The following is a 13,639-nucleotide window of genomic DNA, read 5'->3' as shown; positions in this document are numbered from 1 at the left end:
TACAGAGCAAGCAATAGAGAGTCACTGAGGATTTCTGAGCAACAAGTGACATAAATATTTATTTAGATAATGATCTTAGAAAACTATTAAAATCATAAGGCCATGAATTGGAGAACTTCATAAAACAAATCAAAGTTGGTCAACCAGACAAAGAAAACACCACTATTTCATATAGGGAAAAATCAGTGAATGGATTATACCATGGAGAGAATCCATGAGATATGAGATCAGGAGGATCACATTTAAAGGGAAAGATAAGCTCAATTTTGGAAATGCTGAGCTTGAGGTTATGGCTGAAGTTTAGGGAGCCATCATTGGTCATCCTGACCTATGTCTTGCCATTGGACTCTGATAACTCTGGGGAGAGAGTGGGACTGATGACTTGGGACAATTCTGCCTTTTTTTACAGCCGATTCATGCCCAAGTCAAGTCATCACCCTCTTGTGTCAATCGTCTTTTTGAGAATGAAGGACAAGGGGTCAGCTAGGTGGATAGAGCACCAGCCCTGAAGTCAGGAGGATCTGAGTTCAAATATAGTCTCAGACACTTAACACGTCCTAGCTCTGTGACCCTGGACAAGTCACTTAACAGAAAGAAGGAAGGAAAAAAAGAAGGAAGGAAAGAAGGAAGGAAAGAAGGAAGGAAAGAAGGAAGGAAAGAAGGAAGGAAAGAAGGAAGGAAAGAAGGAAGGAAAGAAGGAAGGAAAGAAGGAAGGAAGGAAGGAAGGAAGGAAGGAAGAAAGGAAGAAAGAAAGAAAGAAAGAAAGAAAGAAAGAAAGAAAGAAAGAAAGAAAGAAAGAAAGAAAGAAAGAAAGAAAGAAAGAAAGAAAGAAAGAAAGAAAGAAAGAAAGAAAGAAAGAAAGAAAGAAAGAAAGAAAGGAAGGAAGGAAGGAAGGAAGGAAGGAAGGAAGGAAGGAAGGAAGGAAGGAAGGAAGGAAGGAAGGAAGGAAGGAAGGAAGAAAGAAAGAAAGGAAGGAAGAAAGGAAGGAAGGAAGGAAGGAAGGAAGAAAGGAAGGAAGGAAGGAAGGAAGGAAGGAAGGAAGGAAGGAAGGAAGGAAGGAAGGAAGGAAGGAAGGAAGGAAGGAAGGAAGGAAGGAAGGAAGAAAGGAAGAAAGGAAGAAAGGAAGAAAGGAAGAAAGGAAAAAAGAAAGAAAGAAAGAAAAAGAAAGAAAGAAAGGAAGGAAGGAAGGAAGGAAGAAAGGAAGGAAGGAAGGGAAAAAGAAAGAAAGAAAGAAAGAAAGAAAGAAAGAAAGAAAGAAAGAAAGAAAGAAAGAAAGAAAGAAAGAAAGAAAGAAAGAAAGAAAGAAAGAAAGAAAGAAAGAAAGAAAGAAAGAGAAAGAAAGAAAGAAAGAGAAAGAAAGAAAGAAGAGAAAGAAAGAAAGAAAGAAAGAAAATGATTCAATATTTAAAAGACAAGAAACTTTCTCCAATTGATAAAAATCCAAGGAGATATAAATGGGCAGTTTCCTAGTGATGAGTTTCCTAAGTTTCCTAAACATGAAAAAAAAAAAAGTTCTAAAATCTTAATAATTAAATCAATTCTGAAAAAACGCTCAGCAAAGTTAAAAAGGAAGGGATAGGGGAAGAAGAAAATTTGAAGTGGCCATAGAATATCCAGGTGGAGATGCCCAGAAGGCCGGCGGAGGGACAAGGCTAAAAGTGATGAGAAGTGAGGAAAGGACCCAGATGTAGAAGTCTTGTGCATTCAAGTAGTACTTGGAGGTGTGAGAGTGGATGAGAGTGCCAAGGGAAGGGCCCAAGGCCCAACATCTGAAAAATCTCCAAGCTTAGGAAGAAAGCCTAGGGGAAAGGATAAGAAAAACACACATAGACACACATAATCAGAAAGACTCAAAGAGAGAAAAAAACAGAGAAGAGACACACCATATATAGTCAGAGAGGGACACACACACACACACACACACACACACACACACACACACACACACCACATCCTCAGAGAAAGAGAGACAGAAACACATGCTCACATATACACCCAGAAATAAAGACACAGAAAGCGAAAGGCCCCAGAGAGAAAAAAACAAACTAAGAATTAGAGATATACACAGAGACAGAGAAAAAACAGAAACAGACACATACAAAGAGAGAAGAGAAAGAACAAGAGAAGAGAGAGACTCAGAAACAGAAAAAGAGAAACAGAAACACACATATACGCAGAAAAACAGAGAAAGAGACACACAGAAAGACTCAGAGAAAAAAAACAGAAAGAGAAACAACACACACAGAGACAGAGACACAGAGAGACTCAGAAAAAAAAAAAAAAATCACAGAGAAAGAAAAAACAGAGACACAGAGAAAGACCACACACATACACAGACAGAGACAGACACAGACAGATACAGAGAACAATAGGAAGAGAACCCAATCAAGAAAGCTTGGTAAATCTGAACACCAAAGGGAGTACACAGTAAGAGAAAACAGTCATCATTGTCAAATATAGCAGAAAAACCATTGAGGAGAAAGATTTAAGAAAGTGCATTTGAACTCAATAGTTAAGAGATCATTGGTTACCTTTCAAAGAGGTCTCAATAAAGTGGTAAAGGCATGGGGATCGAGAGAAGAGTATAGTAGTAGGAATTACAGGAAGCAGAAAACAAACAAAAAAAAACATTAAAAGCCAAATCAAGGCAACAATTATATCCCTGGAGTCAGGAATATTTTTTTTTTAAAGGCAAAAAAATAGTCCCTTCTCTTAAGGAATTCATATTCTAGGCAAGGAGACAACATCTAACAACTATATATAAACAAGATGTATACAGAAATATAAAGTCTCAAAGGAGAGGCACTAAGATAAAGGAGAACTGGGAATGGCTTCTTGCAAAAGGTGAGACTTTTAATTGTGTCTTAAAGGAAACCAGAAGTAGAGCTGAAAGAGGTCTAGACATGGGGGACAGGTAGTGAAAATACAGAAAATAGGAGAATGCATTGTTGTGTTGGAGAACAAGAAGGCTAGTAACAGAAATTTGCCAATGTTTACAGGAGTAATATCAGCACTTAGACTCGGGTCCAGTCTTTCTGCCTCCAACATCAGCTCTCTTATGAGGTACACTGTGAACTTTTCCCCAATATCCACTTGTCTAGAGCTAAAACATATCTTCGGAGCTAATTTTGTTCAATTCCTTCATTTTACAAATGAAGAAACAGATCTAAGTCACGTGACTTAAAATTACAGATAGGAAATGAATACATAGATGGATAGACAGAAAGAATGATAGACAAATAGTAAATAGATGGGATGATATGTAAGTAGATAGAATTATTGATATATGGGATAATAGATAAATTGATGGAATAATAGATAGATGGGATGATCATCAGATGAAATAGATAAATAGATAAGATGGATAGATGAAATGATAGAATGACAGATAGATGGAATGATAAATGATTGATGATAGATAAATAGAATAGATAGATGGTAGACAAATGGGATGGTAGATAGGATGACAGATGATGGAATGATAGGCGATAGATAATTTATCAGATGTTTACTATGTGCTAGGCCTTGTATTAAGGATATAAATACAAACAAGCAAGAGACTCCCTACCCTCATGGAGTTAATATTCTGGGGAATACAACACATGGGAGCAGGGTTGTATAGTACAGCAGTTGAGAAGGAAGAGAATTCTGGAGATAAATCATAGGGGCCTATCTAAAATGGTAGCTTCAAAGCCATCTATGAGGAGGGAAGATTAAAAGAGCTTTTGAAAGCCATCTGGCCATCAGACCAGAGATTCAGAGTAGAAGAAACTCCAGGGGTTATCAAAACCAACCAAAGAGCCTAAGATTGTTGTTGCTGTTGTAGTTGTTTCTCCTTGGTCCTTGAAGATGATCATGACTTCAGGGAGCTGATGCCATGACCCATAAGTGAGTTGGATTTGAGTGATGGTGGACTGTACAAAGCCACATTTATATAAATCTCATTTATCTCATTTGAGAAATACAATAATCCTGGATGCTAGGTGATATATGTGTGTGTGTGTGTGTGTGTGTGTGTGTGTGTGTGTGTGTGTGTGCATGTGTATGTATGTATGTATATATATATAAATTTCATTTATCTCATTTGAGCAATACAATAATCCTTGATGCTAGGTGCTATAGCAACCCTGTTTGACAGATGAGAAAACTGAGGCAGTGATTAAGTGACTTACTTAGGGTCACACAGCTTGTAAGTCTCTGAGGAAAGATTCAAACTAAGATTTTCTCGACTCCAGGTCCAATACCCCATCTACCACTCCACCTAGCAGCCTTTGGCCTCTTCCTCCTTTCTGTCCTGAACTCCTGGGCTAAGGTGGAGAAAAGTTACTACATGGAAAACACAATAAATGCTCAACTTTAAAGCTTTATGCCTGTGTTCTCAAACACAAGCACATAAATACTTGTGCAGTCTGGTCAGCAAGAAGTGAGTGACACATTAGAGATATGAACCCAGCTCCTCTATCTCCCAATCTACTGAACTCTTTCTGCTGCACAGAGAAAGCTGTACTTAACCTGCTGTAAGCCTGATATAGATGGAGAAGAAGAGAGAAGGAACAAGAGGGAATTTCTATGATTAGGGATTTTTCAGGAAAAAAGAAAATACTCATCATTCAGCCTTGTGGGGAATGAGTTAGAAAGTGAATAAAAGCAAAGTTGATGAGTTTTCCATCAGCATCCAGGGAATTTGTGGCCACTGAGACTGTACTATAGTGCCTGCCATCCATCCCAGGGCATTGAAAAGGATCAAATGTGATAATGGCTATACTTTAATGCACTGGGTGAATATTAGCCATTATAATTATGACCCCGTGCAAGAAAGCTTTCTTTCCATGTTCATTCTCTGGGAGGAATCTCATTCATCATCAGTCATTCCTCCCAGGGAACACATAGGAGAGTGTTTTTGGTTCCTTCACCCAGTGGGGACTGAACTGACCAGGCGGTACAGGTATTTATGATCTTGTGCTTGAGAGCACAGGCATAAAGCAATCTCAGCTGGCCATTTATCACCTCTCATGTTCTCCTAGTAGTAACTTCTCTCTGACTTGGCGACAAGTCCAGTACAAAAAGAAGGGAGGTGCCCAGGAAGCCTGCAGCATCACTTCCAACAATGAACCTCCAGCCTGATCTCCCTGTATGTTTCCTGTACCAATACTTATCTGCATGTTACTGACCCCCTTAAAATGTCAACTCCTTAAAGGTAGGAATTGTGTTTTTACCCATTTTCTATATCTTCAGAGTTTAGCATAGTGCTCGGGACATAGTAAAGTACTCAACAAATGCCTGCTGAGCCAATCTATTTCTCCTATATTATTGCTGGTAACAAGTGAGTATGTATGTGCAAGTGATGGTGGGGGGGAACATCACATACACAGAAAAAGCCCAATGTTGTGGAAAAAGAGCAGCATGGTTAAATAAAAAAAGATTATTTTTTAAAAAAGGAACTTCATTGACAAACTTCTGGGAAAACGTTGTCTAAAGCTGGTGACAGTACTTCCTTATCAGCCATCCTCTCTTAGACCCTTTCCCGTCAGCTATTGGCTTAATGTCTGCTAACCTCATCTCAAATGTTTTATCTATTTAGTTCTCAGAGCAACACCCATTCCTAAATGTAAAGAAAGCAGAAAGTAAGAGAGTAAAATAGACACACTAGAGGCTCATTTATTTGATGAGCAAATAAATAGTAAACAAAGCAATAGCCAAGAAAGGGGTTACTAGCAAGAAAAACAATTAATCCCACCAAGATTCTGCATGCTTGGGGATTTTTGAAAGGATGACGATTCTTATTAACTTTAGATTCTTAACATGTAAATGTGGTTTTTCATTCTCCAACATGAGAGAATATTTGTAAAGGACTTAACCCAGTGCCTGGCTCACAGCAGGTACATAAAAAATAAAAATAAAAAAAGTTTGTTCTCTCCCATTCCTTTCTTTGTAATCATAAATAATTTAATTACTTTTATCCATTAAAAAAAGTTCTAACTTTTTTGTATGTTCTGGCACCTTTGCAGTCTGGTAACACTCATGCATTCTGAATAATGGTTTGAAATGCATAAAACATATGAGACTACAAAGGGAATTAAATAAAACAATAGGAGAGGCAGAGGGAATTAGGGGAGAGAGACAGGAAAGAAGAGAAGAAGGAAGGAAGGAAGGAAGGAAGGAAGGAAGGAAGGAAGGAAGGAAGGAAGGAAGGAAGGAAGGAAGGAAGGAAGGAAGGAAGGAAGGAAGGAAGGAAGGAAGGAAGGAAGGAAGGAAGGAAGGAAGGAAGGAAGGAAGGAAGGAGAGAAGGAGAGAAGGAAGGAAGGAGGGAAGGAAGGAAGGAAGGAGGGAAGGAGGGAAGGAGAAGGAAGGAAGGAGGGAGGGGAGGAGGGAGGAGGAAAGGAGGGGAGGAAGGAGGGAAGGAAGGAAGGAAGGAAGGAAGGAGGTAAGGAGAAGGAAGGAAGGAGGGAGGGGAGGAGGGAGGAGGAAAGGAGGGGAGGAAGGAGGGAAGGAAGGAAGGAGGGAAGGAAGGAGGGAAGGAAGGAAGGAGGGAAGGAAGGAAGGAAGGAAGGAAGGGAGGGAAGGAAAGGAGGGAAGGAAAGGAGAGAGGGAAGAAGGAAGAGTTCTCCTATTCTCCTTGCATTAAGAGCTCATATAGTAAATATTTGTGCTGTTTGTTTTTTTGGTAAGTTTTTAACTGATAGCTCCAAAATTAAGATAAAAAATACCATCTACCACACAGGGTTGGTCCAAATAAGATAAAATATGGAAAGTTCTTTGAAAACTCCTAAAGTGATATATAGGTGTCAGCTATTGTGTTTTAATTATTATTGCTATTATTTTCTTGTCACTGTCTTGACATCACTGAACGGTGACTTGGTACAGAGATCCAAAAAAAAAAAAAAAAAAAAAACAAAACAAAAAAAAAAAACTTTATTTCCTTGAAACAACAGAATCTATGATCAACAACACTTGCTAATCACTTATAGTGCTAAGCAACTTCTGAAACTCGACCATAAAGCAGATGATTTCATTAAGGGCATATACTAAAGTCTGATTTTGTTAAAATCTAAATCTTTAAAGAAGCTTGAGGAAAACATGTTTTTTGTAATTTACTTTTTACAATTTTGTGTGTGTGTGTGTGTGTGTGTGTGATTTAAAATCACAAAAGAACCGCAGGACACAATTTTTCTTTGAACTACATAAAACAGGATAAAAAAAGTCACAAAAGTCCCCATTTCTGTGCCAGCACTTGAAACCTGCAGATGGTACAAATATATTTAAACCTAATCACCATATTATACATAAGCTACAACAGCTAATTTATCCTAGTCCAGAACTCATTTCAAACAAATATCCCAACAGCAACCGAATGACTAATGGACAATTACACTAGCCCCCTACACTTACAGTAGTCCACTCTCAAGACAAATGCTAAAGAACCAAGAGAGAGAAAAAAACAGCATGTTGTCCTCCTCAATGCATTCTATGGAACACACACAAAGCATAATCACACCTGTTTTGTTCAATCTTTATTCTGTGTTCATAGAAAATGTATGCAAATTGGTCCTAGCAACTATCTGCTGGGACAGCTAGCCACCTAAAATAGGCAAGACTCATTCAAAAGAAAACAGTCTTTGTACTTGGATTTATTTAATTTATCTGATTTGGAACAGATGATTAGTCCATTATAATTAGCTTGAGGTTCATAAAGTTAGAAATGCAAAACACATGAGAGAAGGAAAGACAAAATAGTCTTACGTTTCTAGTGATACATTAGGTGACAATATAAATACTATCTTTACAGCTGGATAATTCTCTGTAATAGCATATCTTCATAAACAGATGTAAGGTACAACTAACTCCTGTCAACTTAGCTTTTGCACACAAGCCATTACCAGTAAGCTCTGATTGCTGATCTTTCAAGACTGGCCCAATTAAGCAATGGGCCAATCAAGGCAAGATTCTTCCTTGTATTTCTAGGGACCAGTGATTTTCATACTAGGAAACAACCTGGTGAATAACCCCGTAAATATTCCTCCTATCGAGATAACATTTCCAGTCCCACAAATTTGGATCATTTATCAGCACATTTGTCCCACAGTCTTGCACCCTTGCTCCCCAGTGGGATTGGTTTGGAGAGTCTGGATGGGTCAGCTCTACTCTTGGCAAAAATAACTATGCATCCCCCATAGAAGAAGGGTGAAATCTACTTATAAGCTATGCTTGGGACTGATGTAAATTTTTCTTTTTCTTAATAAAAACAATTGTCAATCTGCTCTTTGCCAATAAACATTACTGGATTAAGATGGACTCTTATTCTACTATGTGTGTACACACACACACACACACACATATATTTGCCAACAGAAAAAAATATCGAAACAGCAGCAAATTATGAGGGGGATGTTTTGTGGAAATTGGTTAAACAGTTACTAACAAATCACTATGTATTTGGTTTGTAATGATTGCCTCCATATAACTAAATCATTTCCGATGTTCCCAATCACTTCTCAAATGACATGCTAGAAGAGATTCTAACTTCGTGAAGTTCTACTTGACCTGGATATGGGACAGCCATAAATATTATTATTACTATAATTAAAAACAATGTTTTCTGATATCTCCAAAGGCAATGTAAGAAAGCATATTTCACTGAGAAATTGGCAGTGCATATCCTGGGAAAGCTCTGAATTCAGGTCCAGCTACTGATAGATGAACTGGGCAAGTGTTTTAACCTTTTATCACCCTCGAACATTGGCCAAGAGTAGCAGCCATCCTCTAACCACCATAATAGTGTCCAGATCCTAACGGCTGCGTATAGAATGGTACCGCAAGACATCTGATCCTTTGAGATGAATTGAAGTAGAGAAGAATCTTAACTCTTTGCCCATAATTTCTCCCTGGGGCATTGAGGGTAGAGCTTGGAGTATTCAGAGCTGGGCTCAAGGCCGCCTGGGACGGATACATTCTAGCCCTTCCAGCATAGCCAAGTCCTTAACCTCTCCGTGCCCCCCGCAACTATGAGACGTAGTTAGACAGTAGCCAAGTTCTGCAAGAGAAGGGAGTTTCCATAATCTCAATCTCCCCCACGCTGATGAAATCACAGGTCCGGATAAAAAAAATAAGGGTGAGGACATTAACTTGGGGGAAGAGATGCCGGGAGAAAAAGTAGCCCCGGTGGAAAAAAAAAAAAAAAACCCTTAAAGTCCCAATTGCTTTTGGCTCCTGGAAGCGTGAGTCAGAGGACAAGGTACACAATCCACTTACCCTGAGGAATACAATCGAGCTTTTTCTTTTGCTTTACTCCCTCTTTTTTTCTGAGTTCCTGAAAATCGTGCAGCCTAGAACCAATTCTGCCAGAATTACCCCCAGACTCAGAAAGGAGGCCAGGCTTCCGGAGGGTCACAGGGCTGCGGGACCTACAGACGCACTGACAGGGTGGCAAGCGTCCTGGACACTCTGGGTCTGTTTCCTGCTCTGGAAAATCGGGAGATTGGACTGGACGCCCTCTAAGAACCGTTCCAGATCTACAACCTAGCATTCCCATGAGATAGGTCTTCCCCACTCGTGGGTTGGGGCAGCTCCCTTGCCTTTGGTCACCAGGCGGGAGTGCTCCCAATTGGGGTGGGGAGTGGGAGTCCCTGGGGCTGCCAAGGTTGAGCAGGCGTCGCGCCACTCCGCGGGACCTCTGTGCCCCAGCAGTCGCCCAACTTCTCAGCCGGGGACGCGGGGCTTCCCCCGCAATCCCCAGCCCTTCCCGGCCGGGCACTTGCCAGTCTACCAAGATGCGTCGAGACGCACAAGTCCACCTCATCCACAGGCTGCCTGCCCTCCTGGACCCGGCACCCCACTCACCGCTCACGCTCGCCCCCGCCCGTCTTGGGGCGCTCCGCTCCCTGTCCCGGACCCCGGGAACCGGGTGCCCGCAGCCTGGCCCGAGGACTGCTGCATGCCCGTGTGTGAGTGAGTGTGAGTGTGAGTCTGTGAGTGTGCCCTGACCCCCCGCCCTCCCTCCGGGCGGAGGAAAGAAGAGGACGGGGACAGTACGAGAAGTAGGAGTAAGTCTACTGCGGAGGAGAGTGGGACCGGAGAAAAAGTTTGGCCCAGCCGAGGGCGGGGAGCTGCCGGAGTAGAAGGGGCTGGGCCCCGGCTCCCTGCCCCTCCCCGGCCCGCCCCGCCCCGGCTCCTATCCTGGCCTGGCGCCCGGACGCGTCTAGGCGGTTCCCACGGGATAGAAAGAACTCCCTTTCTCCCTCACCTCCTAGGAGGAGGCTGGGCAGCGCGGGGGCAAGCAGCCGTGTGTTCCAGCTGCGGCGGCCGCTGCTTTCCCCTCCACCCCCCGAGGGCAGACTGGCACATTGCGCTTCTTATCGCTCTATCCCGGGCCTCCGGCACCGTAACTGCCCCCTCCTCCCCCCCCGTCACACCCTCCGCTACCAGGCATCCCACTCTGTGCCTAAAGGAAAGAGGCCGGGACGAGGCTCGGAGGAAACAGCAGCCCCGACCTGCAGTCACACAAGGGAGGAAGGTGCTTGGAGAGCCCTCTAAACTCAGAAGTTGGATCCTAACAAACTCTAAGTCGTGTCCGAAACTTCAGTGGCTAAGTGGGCAGCTTTCTACTTCTTTTCTGACTCGTGTATGGTGCTCTTCCTTCGGTTTGCCTTAAAGCATCTACCCAGGCCCTGGAGGGCTGGTTTTACGTTTTCAGACATTCTCTTCCCTCAGTCCCAACCGAGACCGACTTTAAAACCGAAGACATAACAAAAGCAGCGGGATGATGTTAACTGGAGGAGGGATGGGATAGGAAAGGAAAGGGGAATGGAATTAGCATTGAGTAGATTCATTTAAAAGTTCATCACAGTCTACCACCCTGCTTGCACCCTAACTCCCAGCATCCTAACCCCCAGCTTCCTCCGCTGTCCGGAGAGCCATTTAAGTTTTTTTAAAAAGTAGTTTCGGGGCAGCTAGGTGGTACAGTGGTTAGAGCACCAGCCTTGAAGTCGGGAGGACCTGAGTTCAAAGGTGATCTCAGACACTGAACACTTCCTAGCTGTGTGACCCTGGGGCAAGTCACTTAACCCCAACCGCCTGAGCAAAAATAAATAAATAAATAAATTGAAAAGTAGTTTCGAGGCTTTTTTTTTTTTCTTCTAACTAGCCAGAAAGCCTCCAGTGACCTACCATCCAGGCAGAAGAATAACTAAAGAAAATGATTGCTAGGCAGGCTATGTCTTTCTCTCTGTGTTCTGCAAATCAAAACTAGAGTGACAAAGATTCAAAAGGAAAAGAAAAAGAAATTCCCCTCAATACCTCCAGGGTACGTTATATCAGAAGAGAGGGCAAGATAATTCTGAAGCTGTGCTGGATGAGAAAGGTCACCTATGAATTGAATAATCTAAATTAGATCTTCTTAGTAACCTTTAGAGGATTAAAGAATATGCAATTTATGGTTCCTTTTCATTTATTTTGAAAACAAAACAAATGGAAAGCTTAAGTCTAAGGCGTATTAACATCATCCTTCTGACCTGCCTAAAACACCATGGGAATCAAAAAAATTCAATTCTTCAAAAATTCATCAAGAATGGGGAGGGTCTTTATCTGGCATTCATTGATAAAGCTCTCCTGCCTTATCTCATATTCTTCTTCTTACATTCTACGCTCAAGCCAAATTGCATCACACTTTTCCCCAACACAACCTTTCAGTAAGCTGATGCTGCTGTCTCTGTTTTCTTGATCTGAAATGTTTCCCACTCCCATCTTCACATGAAGAATTACTATTCATCCCTCAAAGTCCAACTCCAATGCCATCTTCTTCAAAAAGCCTTCTCTAATTCCTCCTCATCATCACTTCTTTTCTTCTCTCCTTAGAGAGACAATAATAATGGATATGTATCTTTTTTTACCTGGCACTTCATTTTACAATTTTCTAATGCAGTTGGGACACTGTGCGCTATACAGTAGTTGTCCATGTTTCTATCTTTTGCCTCTACTTCATAAAGGCAGAGAATGTATCTAATGTAAATTTATGTTTGCCCTCCCACCCTACCCCCCAGTATCTAGCATAGAATTCTATATACTAGTGGTTCTTAATAAATATCCCTTGAATCGATGAACTTATCTACCTAGAAAAATTATTTGATACAAGTCAAACTTGTATATATGTATATATCAAATGTATGTATATAGAACAACAGAGTTTACATATATCCAATGTATGTGTATAAAACAACAAAGAATGTGTTATGCCCAGCTCCAGAAAAGCCAGACATGACAAAATGATTGGATGAATTCCTATTACTGAAAAAGACATGGGAGATCTAACATGGAAGGAGTCAAGAAATGAGGCGACATCAATAATTAGGCCTTAAAATATGTGACATGCAGTTCACCGAAAGGGTAACAATTCAAAGTAACTATTAAGCAGAAATTCTTTGTTGATCACTGATCATTGAATCACAGGATGGAATCCTTGAGTAGATTTTATAGTTTCATCAAACTGAATCTCCTCATTTTGCAGATGAAAAAACTGAGGACCAGAAAGGTTAAATGTTGTTCACAAGGTGACAAAATGGGGCAATACAGAAGTATAGAACGTGGTCTTTGTACCAAAGGAGGTTAGATCAGGAAGAGACTAAACATATGAAACAATTAGCAAATATAAAACGGAATAAACAAAAATGGTAAAGCTATGATACTGTGACAGAAACACTTCTTCCTGTTATCCAAAGAATGTGCATCAAGTTGCAGTCCCAAACAGTTTATATAAGTAAAGTTTAATTGCATACTTTGCCTTCCTTCACTCATACCAAAGCTAATGTATGTAAAGCTATTTATATAAACAAAGTGTTGTCTAAGTTATTATAACAATGCTCTCTGTAGTCCTTCCTCTTCTCCCCAACACACACTTTGGAAAGTAACCAAACTGATTGTCCTTCCCTACCACTTCCTTTCTTTTCGCTACAAGATATTTAACTGGCAAAGATAGAATGCTTTAAAGTTTGCATACTTTAGCACTTAAAAACATTGTCCATTTGACCTTTCCAATAACTATGTAAAATAACTGTTGTAAATATTATCCGCATTTTACAGCTGAATGAAATGGCTTAGAGAGGTTGAGTGACTTGGTCATGGTTACATAACTAGTAAGTGCTGTTGAATCTTTTCAGTTGTGTCCAATTCTCCATTTAAGGTTTTCTTGACAAAGCTACTCTAATGGGTTGCCTTTTCTTTCTCCAGCTCATTTTACAAGTGAAGAAACTGAGACAAACAGGGGATAAGCTATTTGTGTTACAAAGCTAATGTGTCTGAGGCTGCAATTGAACTCATGAATATGAGTCTTCCTGATCCTAAGCCCAGTGCTTTATCCATCCAGTTAGAGTGAGTACTTCATAAGTGCCAGTTGATAATTGATTGATTGTCAGAGGCAGGATATAGACCTACTTCTCCCTGACTCCCTAGTCTAGCACTCTCTAGTACTGTGAGAATTCTACCATTTTTATTCTGCCTTTCACAACTCAAATTTCAATGAATTCTATCTTAGAATGTGTCTTTTTAAAAAATTTTAATAGTTTTTATTTGCCAGATATATGCATGGGTAATTTTTCAGCACTGACAATTGCCAAACCTTGTGTTCTAATTTTTCCCCTCCTTCCCCCTT

At 40.9% G+C, this 13,639-nt stretch overlaps 1 protein-coding gene across 2 annotated transcripts in view; it reads right to left on the bottom strand.

Annotated features, from left to right (window-relative positions):
- The window catches only part of LPAR3 (lysophosphatidic acid receptor 3), a 128,227-nt gene extending 118,131 nt beyond the window's left edge, over positions 1-10,096 (bottom strand). Inside the window, exon 1 of one of the 2 annotated variants that reach the window (XM_074266359.1) lies at positions 9,838-10,096. The gene's annotated coding sequence lies outside the window, so the exon portion shown is untranslated. Of the gene's footprint in view, positions 1-9,249; positions 9,599-9,837 lie in introns of those variants that run through there. The other variant, XM_074266360.1, reaches the window with a different exon arrangement.
- Between the last annotated feature and the right edge of the window lie 3,543 nt (positions 10,097-13,639).

This window comes from Sminthopsis crassicaudata, chromosome 4 (genome assembly GCF_048593235.1).
Source record: "Sminthopsis crassicaudata isolate SCR6 chromosome 4, ASM4859323v1, whole genome shotgun sequence".
Taxonomy (NCBI): domain Eukaryota; kingdom Metazoa; phylum Chordata; class Mammalia; order Dasyuromorphia; family Dasyuridae; genus Sminthopsis; species Sminthopsis crassicaudata.
The sequence above is the reverse complement of the archived record's forward strand: the minus strand, read 5'-3'. Positions and strand labels throughout refer to the sequence as shown.